We start from the raw sequence: 14026 nt of genomic DNA on the forward strand, positions 1-14026 counted from the left end.
TTAGTGATCCTTTGTGATTGTACGTGTTTATAATGAAAGATTCATACAGTCTGTGGGATTTGGGCAAGACTTTGAAGAAGAACTGAAGATTATGTTAAGATGTATTTAGAGTTTTCTGGGAAGCCTGTGTCACATCACTCTGAGAAAAGGCCCAAATAGTAACAGATGAACTTCCTTAATTGTGTCCTATTTTTTCCATGTTGCTCTTTTTTAACCATCTATTAGTCATTCACTTACCTTTTCAAATTTGCATTTGCGTTTAGAAGTTGAATTTTCAAACCTCTTTATTTAAGATAATAATAAATTATAATTTGAGAATTCCCCAAAGGAATCTCTCAAATCTTACCAGTAATTTTATGCTTGTCAGATTTATTCTGATTTAAGTTACATGCACTATTTCTTTCCAAAACCAAATGACACATTTTAAAAGTATGAATTATGTGATGAGAATGGCAGGGAGTCCTAAGTCACCAGAAATAGTACAGTGACCCACACTATCAGAGAAGTGGCCTAGTAGTGTCCTCACTTAAGTCTCTTACTGTCTGTAAGTGAAGACCTTCTTCATATCTCCAAACATCTGTTGTATACATCCAAGTTCAGCCTGCCCAGAAGTGTCAACAGCTACACTGAAATTTTTCCTTCCAATGTTCTCATCCTTCTCCTCTTGCATTCTCTTGTCATCTGAGTCTCATAAACCCCAGAACACTCCAGGGGAGATGAGGCCACCATCATGGGCATTCACCTTGTACAGTTGCACATGACTCCACACTCAGAAGGGCCCCGTGGTCCATTGAATACAAGAAGTTCTCTACATACAAATGAGTTCTGTTCTGAGAGTGTGTTTGTAAATCCAAGTTGTTCATAAGTCCAACAGAGTTAGCCCAGGTACTCAACTAACACAATTGGCTATATACAGCTGTCTTTACACTTGCTTCCAGACATCCTGGGCTTGAAATAAAGATTCCTTACTACTGTACTCTATACAGTACTGTAAAGTATGCAAAAGCACAACTGCTTATAGGGGATGCATTCTTGTGACAATATACACCAAACACATGAACTAACTTACACAATTGGACATGTGAATACATGTTCACATCTTTGAAAGTTTGCAACTTGAAGGTTCCTATGTAGGGGACTTATGATACTTTACTGTCGCCATCTTGAAATTCTTGGTAACTTTTGAACAAGGGGGTCTTGCGTTTTCATTTTGCGCTGAGCCCTGCAAATTATGCTGCCTGTCCTGGGAGGGAAGATATGAGGAACCAAGAGGGCCCTGAATCCTTAAAGTTTCTCACTCCTTGGTAAGTTTCATTTTGGAGTAGCCAGTCACTAAAACTCGATATTCAAAATATTCAGATCATGCCATCCGGTCCCATCACTTCATGGCAAATAGATGGAGAAACAATCAAACAGTGACAGACTTTATTTTCTTGGGCTCCAGAATCACTGCAGATGGTGACTGCAGCCATGAAATTAAAGGATGATTGCTCCTTGGAAGAAAATCTATGGCAAACCTAGACCACGTATTAAAAAGCAGAGACATACTTTGCTGACAAAGGTGTGTATAGTCAAAGTTATGTTGTTTTCCAGTAGTCTGGTATGGATATGAGAGCAGGATAATAAAAAAGGCTGAGTGCCAAAGAATTGATGCCTTTGAACTGTGGTACTGGAGAAGACTCTCGGGAGTCCCTTGGACAGCAAGGAGATCAAACCAGTCAAACTTAAAGGAAATGAGCCCTGAATATTCACTGGAAGGACTGATGCTGAAGCTCCAATACTTTGGCCACCTAACCTGAAGAGGACTCACTGGAAAAGACCCTGATGCTGGGAAAGATTGAAGACAGGAGAAGAAAGTGGTGACAGAGGATGAGATGGTTGAATGATATCATTGATTCAAAGGACTTGAGTTTGTGCAAACTCCAGGAGATAGTGAAGGCCAGGGAAGCCTGGTGTACTACAGTTTATGGGGTCACAAAGAGTTGGACACGAATGAGCAACTCAACAATAGCAACAAAAGCTTCTAGTGAACAGTTTCCAGAAACATGCCAGTGAATATGTGAGAAGCACTCCCTGAAAATATCAGGTTCCTCCGCCTAGACAAATGATCAGACTCGGGGGACAAAGCCCAGGAATCTGTATTTTCATAGACTTTCTCTGATTCTTGGTTCACTAAGGGCTGACAGTCTCTGGTGAATCACACCTCTGATTCAACATACATCTTTCTGTTACTCCATATTGACTAATTCAAGATTCAAGAGAAAACAAAAGAAAATAAATCTATTACCTTCAGTATGCTTCATGTTGCATTGTCAGAGCACAAAAATACTGGTTTGTTCTAAAGGGAAAAAAATCTTTAATTTGGTGGAGGAGAGTGATGTCTTCATTTGGAGCTGCTGCTGCTGCTGCTAAGTCGCTTCAGTCGTGGCCGACTCTGTGCGACCGCAAAGATGGCAGCCCACCAGGCTCCCCCGTCCCTGGGATTCTCCAGACAAGAACACTGGAGTGGGTTGCCCTGTCCTTCTCCAAAGCATGAAAGTGAAAAGTGAAAGTGAAGTCGCTCATTTTGGGGGCCAGTTTTTATTTTATTTCTACTACCACTGTTAGAAAATAGAATGTTTGGAGTAAGCAATCAAGGGTGATCAAGCAGCTGTTTCAGCCAAACATTGTCCCTGTCAGTGACTTTGCAAAGATCAATCACAGTGATAAGATCATTGTATTAAAGTTAGCTGACCTAGCCATCAGTCATTGTTTGGAAAAAAACTTTGGCAGACGCTTGAGTTTAGTGGTTAAGAGTCTGCAGTTTGGAGACAGACAGGCTCCATTTGAATACAGACCCATCACTTAATAGTGAGATGTTGGGCAATTCTTGAATTCTACCTGCCCCTACACACACACATACACATACACACACACACACATACACGCACACACACACACACACACACACACACGCGCACACACACACAAGAGTGTTTAGTTCTCAGGCAGTCAGGCATCTCTGACTCTTTGCAACTCCATCGACTGTAAACTGCCAGCTCCTCTGTCCATGGACTTTTTCAGACAAAAATACTGGAGTGGGTTGCCATTTCCTACCCCCAGGGATCTTCCAGACCCAGGGATTGAGTCTTAGTTATTTTTTTAATCCATTAGCAAGGATATTAATAGACTCTATTTTATAGAGTTATCATGAGGATTGACTTTCCTGGTGGTTCAGACGGTAAAGCATCTGCCTACAATGTGGGAGACCCGGGTTGAATCCCTGGGTTGGGAAGATCCTCTGGAGAAGGAAATGGCAAGCCACTCCAGTACCCATGGATGGAGGAGCGTGGTAGGCTACAGTCCATGGGGTTGCAAAGAGTCGGACATGATTGAGCGACTTCATTTTCTTTCTTTCTTTCTTTCTTTCATGAGGATTAAAGAAGATATTACAAGTAAAATCCTAGTACACCATGCCTAGAACACTGGGCATATTCGTTTTAACAAGTGTAGTGATTAATTGGATGTGCCAACTTGGCTTGGCTATGGTACCTAGTTGTTTGGTTAAATAACTGTCTAGATGTTGCTATGAAGGTATTCTTTAGATAGTATGAGTTTAATAATATTACGTATGTGTTAGTCACTCAGTCAGATCTGACTCTTTGTGACCTCATGGACTGGGGCCCGCCAGACTCCTTTGACCATGGGATTCTCTAAGCAAGAATACTGGAGTGGGTTGCCATTTCCTTCTCCAGGGGATCTTCCTGACCCGGGTTCTATCTGGGTCTCCTGCATTGCAGGCAGATTCTTTACTGTCTGAGCCAGCAACAGGGAGGCCTAATAATATTACAGTTTATCCTTAAATGACATGAGTTTGAACTGTGCGGATCCACTTGAACATGGATTTTTTTCAATAAAAACATGCTCTACAGTACTATACAGTCCATAGTTGGCTGAATCTGGGGATGAGGAATCATATATATTGAGGATATGACTGCAAGAGAGTTGGTGCCCCAACCCCATATTGTTCAAGGTTCAATTGTATTATATTTTACACTATCAAGCAAAACTTGAAACTTAAGATCCATAAACACTTAGGCACTGCAGCCAAATTGAAATCCTATAATCAAGTACAGTTCAGATATAATAGATGATTCTTGTATATTTTGCCATAATTATGTGTAATACCTGATAAACTCATTAATTCAACTACAACAGAGATATCAGCTTCAAATTAGCAGGCTTGCACACAAGCACAAAGGCACAGGTGACTCTATATAGGAAAGACAGAAATATAGTGTCAAAATGGATTGGACACATTTGTTTTAACAAGTGTGACGAATAATTTGATGTGCCAACTTGGTTTGGCTTTGGTGTTTCTTTAAATAACTATCTAGATGTTGCTATGAAGATATTCTTTAGATAGAATTAGCATTTAAATCAATAGATTTTAAGTAAAGCAGGTTACTTTCCATAATATGATTGGGCCCCATGCAGTCAGCAATCAGTTGAAGGCTTTAAGAGAAAAGACTAAAATCCCCTGGGAAAGAATTCTCCCCACAAACTGTATATGTGTGTGTGTGTGTGTGTGTGTGTACATATACATACATTTACTTGGCTGCATCAGGTCCTAACTATGGAATACAAGATCTTCTTTGGATCATACAAGATCTCTCATTTTGGTGCACGTATGCCTACTTGTATCACTCAGACTTCTTGCCCTTCGGTGTGTGAAATCTTAGTTCCCAGACCAGGATCAAACCCAAGTCCCCTGCATTGCAAGGTGTATCCTTAACCACCGGACCACCAGGGAAGTCCCCAAAGACTGCTTTTGGACTCAAGATTGCCACATTAACTTTTCTCTCATCTCCTGCCTGACAGTCTGTCCTACAGATTCCAGAGTTGCCAGCCTTTAAAATAACATAAGCTTATTGCTTAATATAAGTTTCAAAATCTCAATTTCTGTCACTGTCTGCCTGTCTCTCTTTCTTGTTGTTGTTGTGGTACAGTCACTCGGTTGTGTCCAACTCTTTGTGACCTCATAGACTGCAGCAGACCAGGCTTCCCTGTCCTTCACCATCTCCCAGAGTTTGCTCAAACTCATGTCCATCGAATCGGTGATGCTAATCAACCATCTCATCCTCTGTCATCCCCTTCTCCTCCCGCCTTCAATCTTTCCCAGCATCAGGGTCTTTACTAATGAGTCAGCTCTCCGCATCAGGTGGCCAAAGTATTGGAGTTTCAGCTTCAGCATCAGTCCTTCCAATGAATATTCAGGATTGATTTCCTTTAGGATGGACTGGTTTGATCTCCTTGCAGTCTAAGGGACTCTCAAGAGTCTTCTCTAACACCCCAGTTGGAAAGCATCAATTCCTTCAGTGCTCAGCCTTCTTTATGGTCCAACTCTCACATACATACATGACTACTGGAAAGACCACAGCTTTGACTAAACTGACCTTTGTCGGAAAAGTAATATCTCTGCTTTTTAATGCGCTGTCTAGGTTTGTCCTAGCTTTTCTTCCAAGGAGGAAGCATCTTTTAATTTCACAGCTGCAGTCACCATCTACAGTGATTTTGGAGCCCAAGAAAATGAAGTCTGTCACTGTTTGCATTGTTTCCCCATCTATTTGCCATGAAGTGATGGGACTGGATGCCATGATCTTAGTTTTTGAATGTTGAATGTTAAGCCAACTTTTTCACTATCCTCTTTCACCTTTATAAAGAGTCTCTTTAGTTCCTCTTCACTTTCTGCCTTATGGATGATGTCAACTGCATATCTGAGGTTATTGATATTTCTCCCGGCAATCTTGATTTCAGCTTGTGCTCTATCCAGCCTGGCATTTCACACGATGTACTCTGCATAATTTAAATAAGCAAGGTGACAGTATACAGTCTGTCTCGCTACATATATTAAAACAGTTGGTTCTATTTGATATATCTCTGGAGAACCCTAATAAGAGTGTGATTAATTTTTACATTTTTATTATATACAGTAAAAGTGAGACCCAACTATCCAACTTAGGATTTGGCTCACAAAAACCAATATTTTGGAAGGGAATTATTTTAAGGAAGGGCTCGGGTACTGAATCTTTGCTGTGACATCCACCGCAAAGAGAAAGTCACTTTCCTGTGCCCGAAATGAAAGGAATTGCAGATCAGCAAAGAGTATGTCCAACCATTACCTGTGTGTGAAAGTGGGACTCTTAGCACTCACTGTTCAGTACTTCCCCCCATGCACTGCTCTGGTCTCCATGCTGTGCTGAAAAACCTGTGAATTTCACCAGCGCTCCTGGGCAAGCAATATGGATACAGAATTTTGCTTTTCCATGAAATGTCTCAGCTAGAGTAATTATTTATCTGAACAGGATGATGCTTCCAGCTTAGTGCCTTTGGAGTTCTGTGAGGCCAGACATGGGCATGATTGACAGATAGCTGAAACTCTGTCACCTGGGTAAAACCCTGCTGGTAATGAAGCATTCATACTCAGACCTCACCTTTCTGGACCTGCCAGGCTGCATTTGCTGGCAGCAACTCTAAAAGCTTTCCATGGGAAAATGATGTTTCAAAGGTGCCAATTATAGCACATATGTATTTCACCTTGAGAATTTCAATTGGCAAAGATAATATCATGGGTTGCCCTTAGAGTTTTGATGGGAGGTTCATTTGTACTAAGAGATCTGATCAAAATGAGGTTCTTAACAGAGGCTTTGGAAAACAGTGCACAAAAAGCAATAGGGGATTGTTTTTGAAAGCATGTCCTAAAGGACCATTTACCATCGAGCTCTCAGTTAATGTTTAAAGAATAATGGTGTGCAGATAAGCTTGTTCTCCTAGAAACCAAATGGATTGTGACTCCCCGATGGAACATTGTATGTAAATATAAATTAGCTCGTTCTAACCCATGGTGCTGGACATCTAGAGGTCGTTACTTTCCTTGTGCACATACAGGAATTGATGGGAAGGAGCACAGAGATTCCTCTCATGTTAGGTTTGTCTGGCTACTCCTTACTGCCTTTCTCCTCCTGCTTCTTCCTAGGGCAACTCTTAGGCAAAATGATAAAGTAGGAAACTAACATGAGTAGTAAAATAAATGCTTATACAATGTCTCAGTTCAGTTCAGTCATTCAGTCGTGTCTGACTCTTTGCGACCCCATGGACTGCAGCACACCAGGCCTCCCTGTCCATCACCAACTTCCGGAGTTGACTCAAACTCATGTCCATTGAGTCGGTGATGCCATCCAACCATCTCATGTCTACTATGGACCAAGTGCTTTACATGTGTTATTTTCTTTAGTCTTGACAAAAATCCTGTACGGTGTAGATTGACGAGGAAGCGTTTTTATTTCTGCCTTTTCTGGAGGGAACTGAGATTCTAAGATGTCAGGTAACCAGTCCAAGTTTGTCTAGATAGGTAAGGTCCCAATGTCTGTCTCTTTACATTTATTCCCCACATGTTTTCTCCTGCAGGTACAAGTAAGTCTCTGTCTCTCCCTCTGTTTCTGTTTCTCTGTGTCTCCCTGTCTCTGTCTATGCTCGTCTCTGCATGTCTCTCCCTGTCTCTCTCTCTCTGTCTCTCCCTCCCTCCCCACCCCTCATGCACACACGCATACACACACACATGCACAAGCATGCTCTGCTCTCTTCTATTCTTCCAGACTTCTGTTGTATTGGGTGAAAGCTTCTGACAAACTCATTCACACTGAGATGGTGGAGACTTAATATACTGTGCCTTCCCTAAGCATTTTAATATAATAGGTCAGAAAGAGGATGAAACTTCCCAGAAAGAATTGCTTTGTAAACGGATTTTCAAAATCTGTAGAGAATGTGGCTTTGGGCTGGAGGTTTTCTTTGAACGCCTCAGATAATCCCACTTAGGAAGCCCCTCCCTCAGGCCGGGCTCTTCTGTGGTTTACCTGCAGTTCCTCCCCCACATGCCACCTGCTTTCTCCTTAGCATCTCTTTCCTGCCACTCAGACTTAACATCTTACATCCTTACCACCAGTTAAACTGGTACCTTTTTGAAGGAAGTTCTTGTAGAGGAATCAAAAGGTTGGTTCAGTTCTTGGTGTAATTATTCTCGATTTCTGAAGAAATCTTTCTGATTTTAAAATAACTCTTAACTTCACATCCTTCTCATTGTCAAAGGTCTCTTCCTTCAGCAAGGGTCTTTATTTGCAGCCCTGAATACATTGGACACTGAGCTGGATTTAAGCTCCTTTTTTAAAACATTTCCTTAAGCAGTTTGACACAGGTTTTAGGTGAACCAAGTCAGATATCCACCTGCTCTAGCAAATAGGATAATAAACACCTTCTTCCATTTGGATCACCCCATCGTACCATCACAGCCCAGGACAGGCTGTAACACACAACAGAACACATTGCTTAGTTCTTTTTAGAAATGACAGCTCAGTGGCAATTACGGGGAAACCAAGATCTTTGTTTTTGGCAGGAGCTCTTAGCATTCAGAGGGAGAGTGATAAGCAGCCCAGCAGGGCAAGGCATTTTGTCATCAGGGGTGGGGGTGGGGATAACGTACTAAGTCACTCCTGCGGGTTCATTTAGATGCTCTCCTGGTCAAAATTAAGCTTTCTACAAGGCCCACGTCAAGGGTTCCTGGGGCAGAAATAGGTAAATGGTACATCAAATCCTCATGCTCTTCAGTGGCCTTGTCCCATCTTTCTGGGGGACACAGTACAGCATCCCAGAGTGTTAGAAGCCCAAAGCTGCTGCCTTGCCTGTCATCTGCCCACGCGCCTCCACGCAGGGGAGGTGACCCTTCAGCAACTGATACTCGGAGCAGAGCATCAGCTTTGACTCCCGCTTGTCAGAGACCTAAACCACCTGAGCGCCTTCCCCACTGCAACACACAATAGCTGCTGGCGGTGCTCTGCATCTCAATTCAGAAATGCCTGCTCCCATCAAATCCTAGCAGAGAGCAGCAGCCCCAGGGACCTGCCAAACATCTGCTCCTTGGAAATTTGTCGGTTTCATCGAGTCTGGCTGCTGGGAAGTTACATACTTGGAATGTGTACCTCCAGCTTCCCACAGCCAGGTCTTCACAGAGCTTCAGATATAACATGATGCCCTTGGCTTTGGTCTGGGGTTGGTCTGAGAAAAGAACACACGAAGAATTCCTCTGCATTTCACGGAGCTGGTCTGGAGGGTTCCATAACCAGCACTAATGCTGGTCACTGCCCCATAGAAATCAGGAGAAAATCCTGGGAAGAGCTGGGTCATCAATGCAGATTTCTTCTGATGAAAGGGACAATGCTTCTGTTAATAAAATAATGAGAGCTCTTTAATGCATCCTATTTCCCTTTTTACTTCAGCTGCCAAAAGCCCCAGGGCTAAATTTCTGTCTCAGTTGCAGTGGGTTTCTTCACTCAAGCTTAGGGTAAACTGTCCCACTCTCTATCCCCTTTTATTACTCAGCATTTTCCTCAGCCCCGAGCTAGAGGTTATCATGTTTCTTCTTACCATCCCACCCCCAAATAGCTATTTATTACCCTTATTTTAGAAATTAGAAAAATAAGGAAGTGGGAGATGAAGTGACTTGCCCCAGCCAAAAAAAAGTCCCTTTGGGAACTGTGTTGGTTATAAGCAGTAAGAAAGGGAGGGGAAAAACAGCAGTGAGCAGCCCAGTACATGCTCTGATTCCAGGTAACCATCTCCTGGACAACCTGTGGCGGTGGTCATCGTTGAGTGACCCTGGGCAGAGCCACTCATTCTGTTAATACAACACTTATTCAGCAAACCAGAGCATTTAATGTCAGGGAAGCCGTTCTTGTGGACCTGCCAGGCTGAGGGTTAAGAAAAATGTTGACAATAAAAACTTTCTGTAGAATTCAAACATCCACATTTAAAGATAGAGCGTTGACATATATACACTACCAAGTCTAAAACAGATAGCTAGTGGGAAGCTACTATAGAGCCGGGCAGTTCAGCTCGGCGCTCTGCGGTGACCTAGCAGGGTGGGATGGGAAGGCGGGAGGGAGATTCAAGAGGGTAGGGATCTATGTATACATATGGCTGATTCCTGTTGTATAGCAGAAACTAACACAATATTATAAAGCAATTATACTCCAATTTAAAAAAAAAAGCTAGAAGAAAACCAAAGATCGAGATCTTGTATATACATTTTGCCCTCTTATTAGAAAACAAAATTTAGCAGAAAACTAATTATCAATGAAGTAATTTGTTTAATACAGTACCTAAAATTACTGTCAGATAAACATTTCCAGAGAAGATCAAAATATATGGTTATTTTACATTTTCCCATTTGGATCTCTTTCATTTTCTGCAGTTTATTAGCTTGGTTCAGTGTCTTTGAGCATTAGTCAACATTTAAAATGTAGGTTTTTATGATGCTGGGGGAAGCAATTGCTTCCAAGGGAGAAAGCATTCTGTAAATTACATGTAAATGTTTTTACTTGGATGAGTTCTTTTGCATCTGTGCAGAGGATCATTTTAATTTACACAAGAATGAAGGTTTTCCGTGATTGAATGTAGTCTGCAGGCTTGTGTATCTAATTTCCACTTCATTTATACGGGAGTCTAGCAGACACAAGGGGCATTTTGTTATAATGTAAGTGCTACTTAAAAATAAAATAAAATTATAATAAAAAGCCAAGGATTAGTGTGCCATTTCTAATTTTATTTCAAAGTTGTCCCTCAGAGTGGGTTGGAGCAGATATGAGTCATGTATTTGGCATCATGATGCTTTAAAGATACAGGCCATAAAGACTTCATCCCAGGAACAAAACAGATGAGAAGCTCAGAAATGTGATTGACAAAAAGCATCAAACCATCTCTCCTTTCCTCCCAGCTGTACATTTCAGGGTATAGTAGATTCTTCCTGTGTAGAAACTTGTTACATAAATCATTTCCTTTGCTTTTTTTCTCAGTCTTTAATATTATATAACCTTCTTTAAAAAAACTGAACCCTTGAAAATCTGACTGATTATGAAGGTATCAATTAATTCAGTTTCTTCTATGCCATTAGAGCCCTTCAGAGAATTAACAGCTGCTAGTCTCTGTTTATTGACAGTGAAAAGGATGTGACATTTTGACATTAATCAGTTTCTAGTGTGAAGACAAAGGTTCAGGTTTTGATGTCCTAATTTTATTGCTGCATCACTGCAAATGTAATAATAGAGCCCGCTGAAATGTGGGAATAGGTGTGAATATTTGCCTTTTCCCATTTCAGAGCCGTAAGCCTTTGTTTATCTTATTAAATCTGCACTATTAAATGCCCTAAACTAATGAAAGGTTATTACTTAAGAGTGTAAATGCACGCACACCAGCCAGTTCTAAGTTTTTAGTCTCCAAGCTGCTCCTTTTCCTTTGTGTCTCCTTTGTTAGATACACTTAAAATTTTTAGCATTTTTTTCCCTACAGTCATTTTTTCCCCCAGATTTCTTCCCATTGACCATCTTGGGAAACCAAGTGGTAGAGGTTCCTGTGACTTACAGTGGAGAGAAACAAAGGTTCTGGAGGCGTATGGGCACCTTGCCCAAGACTAGTGTTGGCAGAGAGAGCTGGTAGCTTACCATGACCAGGGACCTCCGGGACATTTAAGCAGGTGCGGTCCCAAGCAGAGGAGAGACTAGTGACCATATGACATGCTTCCTTTACATCCGTCAAGATGCCTCCTTCCAACTTGCCTGGCTGTGGAGCCCATAGAAAGCAAAGGCAAGCCTCAGGTGAGTTTCCTAGCACACCTGCAGCTGTGTCTTTGGAAAGGACTTGTGATTGAAAGGTTTGAAATCCAGGTGCCCCAATCTCTGACATTCCAGTTAGTTACTTGCCTGTCATGATACCTTCCATAATTAAAAAGTCCATTCATCACAAACAGTTTTAAATTAGTTTCAAATTCCCTGAAACTCAGATAATTAATTGAATGTGCATACGAGCTGTTGCTATAAAGTCATTCACTTTGAAATAAAAGGAAAGTGTATCAGATAAATGAAAAAAACTTACAACTTCATGTTTATTTTCCTCATAGTTGGCTTTTGTTGGCCCATCTCATCTCAATTTAGTTGTTTTATATTAGTTGTGCTGATTAGATAAACACTAATGATCTAATTCCATTTAATTCTGTAATAGTATTATCTGGCAACTGTTACACTGAACAACACCTAAATATGACTGTGTGATTTAAATGTCACAATATTTGCACCACTGGGGAGCTGTCATCTTGGGAAGAAATAGAAACCTTAAACAATTTATTCACCATAGCTTTATTTAATAATAGGATAGAAACTACTTCTATCTTGGTGCTGCGACTAATTTTGCTTTCAAACCAGGATCCAATCCTTTAAACTTAGAAAACCTTGAACAACCTTTTCAAAAAAGCTTTAAAAATCCTATATTGTACCAGTTAATTCTATAAGTCTAATTATTAATATTTACTGCTGTTTGGTAGCTAAGTCATGTCAGACTCTTTGAGACCCCATGGACTACAGCACAACAGGCTCCTCTGTCCTTCACGATCTCCTGGAGTTTGTTTAAATTAATGTCCCTAGAGTTGATGATGGTATCTAACCATATCATCCTCTGCTGCCTGCTTCTTTTGCCTTCAGTGTTTCCCAGCATTAGGGTCTTTTCCAATAAGTCAGCTCTTGGTATCAAGTGACCAAAGTATCGTAGCTTCAGTTTCAATCTCAGTCCTTCTAATGAGTATTCAGAGTCGATTCCCTTTAGGATTGACTGGTTTGATCTCCTTGCAGTCCAGGGGGCTTTCAAGAGTCTTCTTTAGCACCCCAATTTGAAAGCATCAATTTTTCAGTGCTCAGTTATCTTTATGGTCCAACTTTCACATTTGTACATGACTTTCAAAGGATATTTTCACCAAAGAAATAATTCTAGGTCGATGGTATTATTCTTTCAATACTTTCTAAGTTATTGCTGCTTTGTCTTTTAGCTTGCTTTGTTTCTTCTTAGAAATGTGCTGTCATGTCATTCTTTCCGTTATTCCTCAGCACATAATATATTTTTTTCTCTGCTTTTAAGATTCTCTTCTTACCACTGCTTTTAAGAAATTTGATAATGGTGGCCTTACTGTAATTTTCTTCATATTTCTTATGCATCTGACTTCTTTTTTGGATCTTTGGTCTCTACAGCTGTAAAGGTTTTCATCAAATTTGCAAAGATCTTGGCCATTTTCTTTCAAATATTTTTCTGTTGTTGTTTCCCTCACCCTCTCCTCTTTTTTGTGTAAGCCAGTTGCATGTCTGTTTGATCACTTGAAGTTGTCTTCAGTTCACTGATGTCATATTCCTTTTTTACCACCAGTCATGATCACAATCTACAGTTTCTGTTGCTATGTTTTCATGTTCACTGTTTTTTGTTGTTGGCAATATCTAATCTGCCATTAATCTCATCCACTGTATTTTTACTTCACACTTAATTTTTAGAAGTTTTATTTAGGTCTTAAATATCTTTCATGACTCTACTTAACATGTTCAGACTTAACATATTCAGTTGTTAGCTTCTCAAACATATGGAACACAGTTGTAATAACTGCTTCAATGTCTTGTTCTACCAATCTTAAAATCTGTGTTGTTTTCTGGGTCAGTTTTGATTGATTGATTTCCTCCTCATTAAGCATTCTACTTCTTTGAATGCTGTGTAATTTATTGTTAAATGCCAGGCAATTCACATTTTACCTTATTCAGTGCTAGACTTTTGTATTCCTAGAAGTCTTTTTGAGCTTTGTTCTGCAACATAGCTAAGTTACTTGGAAACACTTCAGTTCCTCTGGATCATTACTGAGGTAAGCTCCTTCTTAGTGTCCTAATCAATGCTCCTGAACTATGAGGATTTCTAATCTCGCTGTCTGCCCTGTGTGGGCTCTGGGCACTGTCCACTGTGATCTTTTAGGTGGGTTCTTTTCTCAGCCTCAGATGATTTCCTCCCACACCTGCTTTGATCAGTACTCAGCTGAATTCTCCCAGAGCACAGGCTGCACATCTCTGGAGGCTTCTCTCTGTGCCGTTCTTCTCTGTCTGATACCCTGCGTTCCCTGGACTCTCAGCTCTGCCATCTC

At 40.8% G+C, this 14026-nt stretch overlaps 1 protein-coding gene across 1 annotated transcript in view; it reads left to right on the forward strand.

Annotated features, from left to right (window-relative positions):
* The window catches only part of SASH1 (SAM and SH3 domain containing 1), a 983107-nt gene that overhangs the window by 364279 nt on the left and 604802 nt on the right, over positions 1–14026 (forward strand). The window lies entirely within an intron of this gene.

The sequence above is a fragment of the Cervus canadensis genome, chromosome 33 (genome assembly GCF_019320065.1).
Source record: "Cervus canadensis isolate Bull #8, Minnesota chromosome 33, ASM1932006v1, whole genome shotgun sequence".
In the NCBI taxonomy this organism is placed as follows: Eukaryota; Metazoa; Chordata; class Mammalia; order Artiodactyla; family Cervidae; genus Cervus; species Cervus canadensis.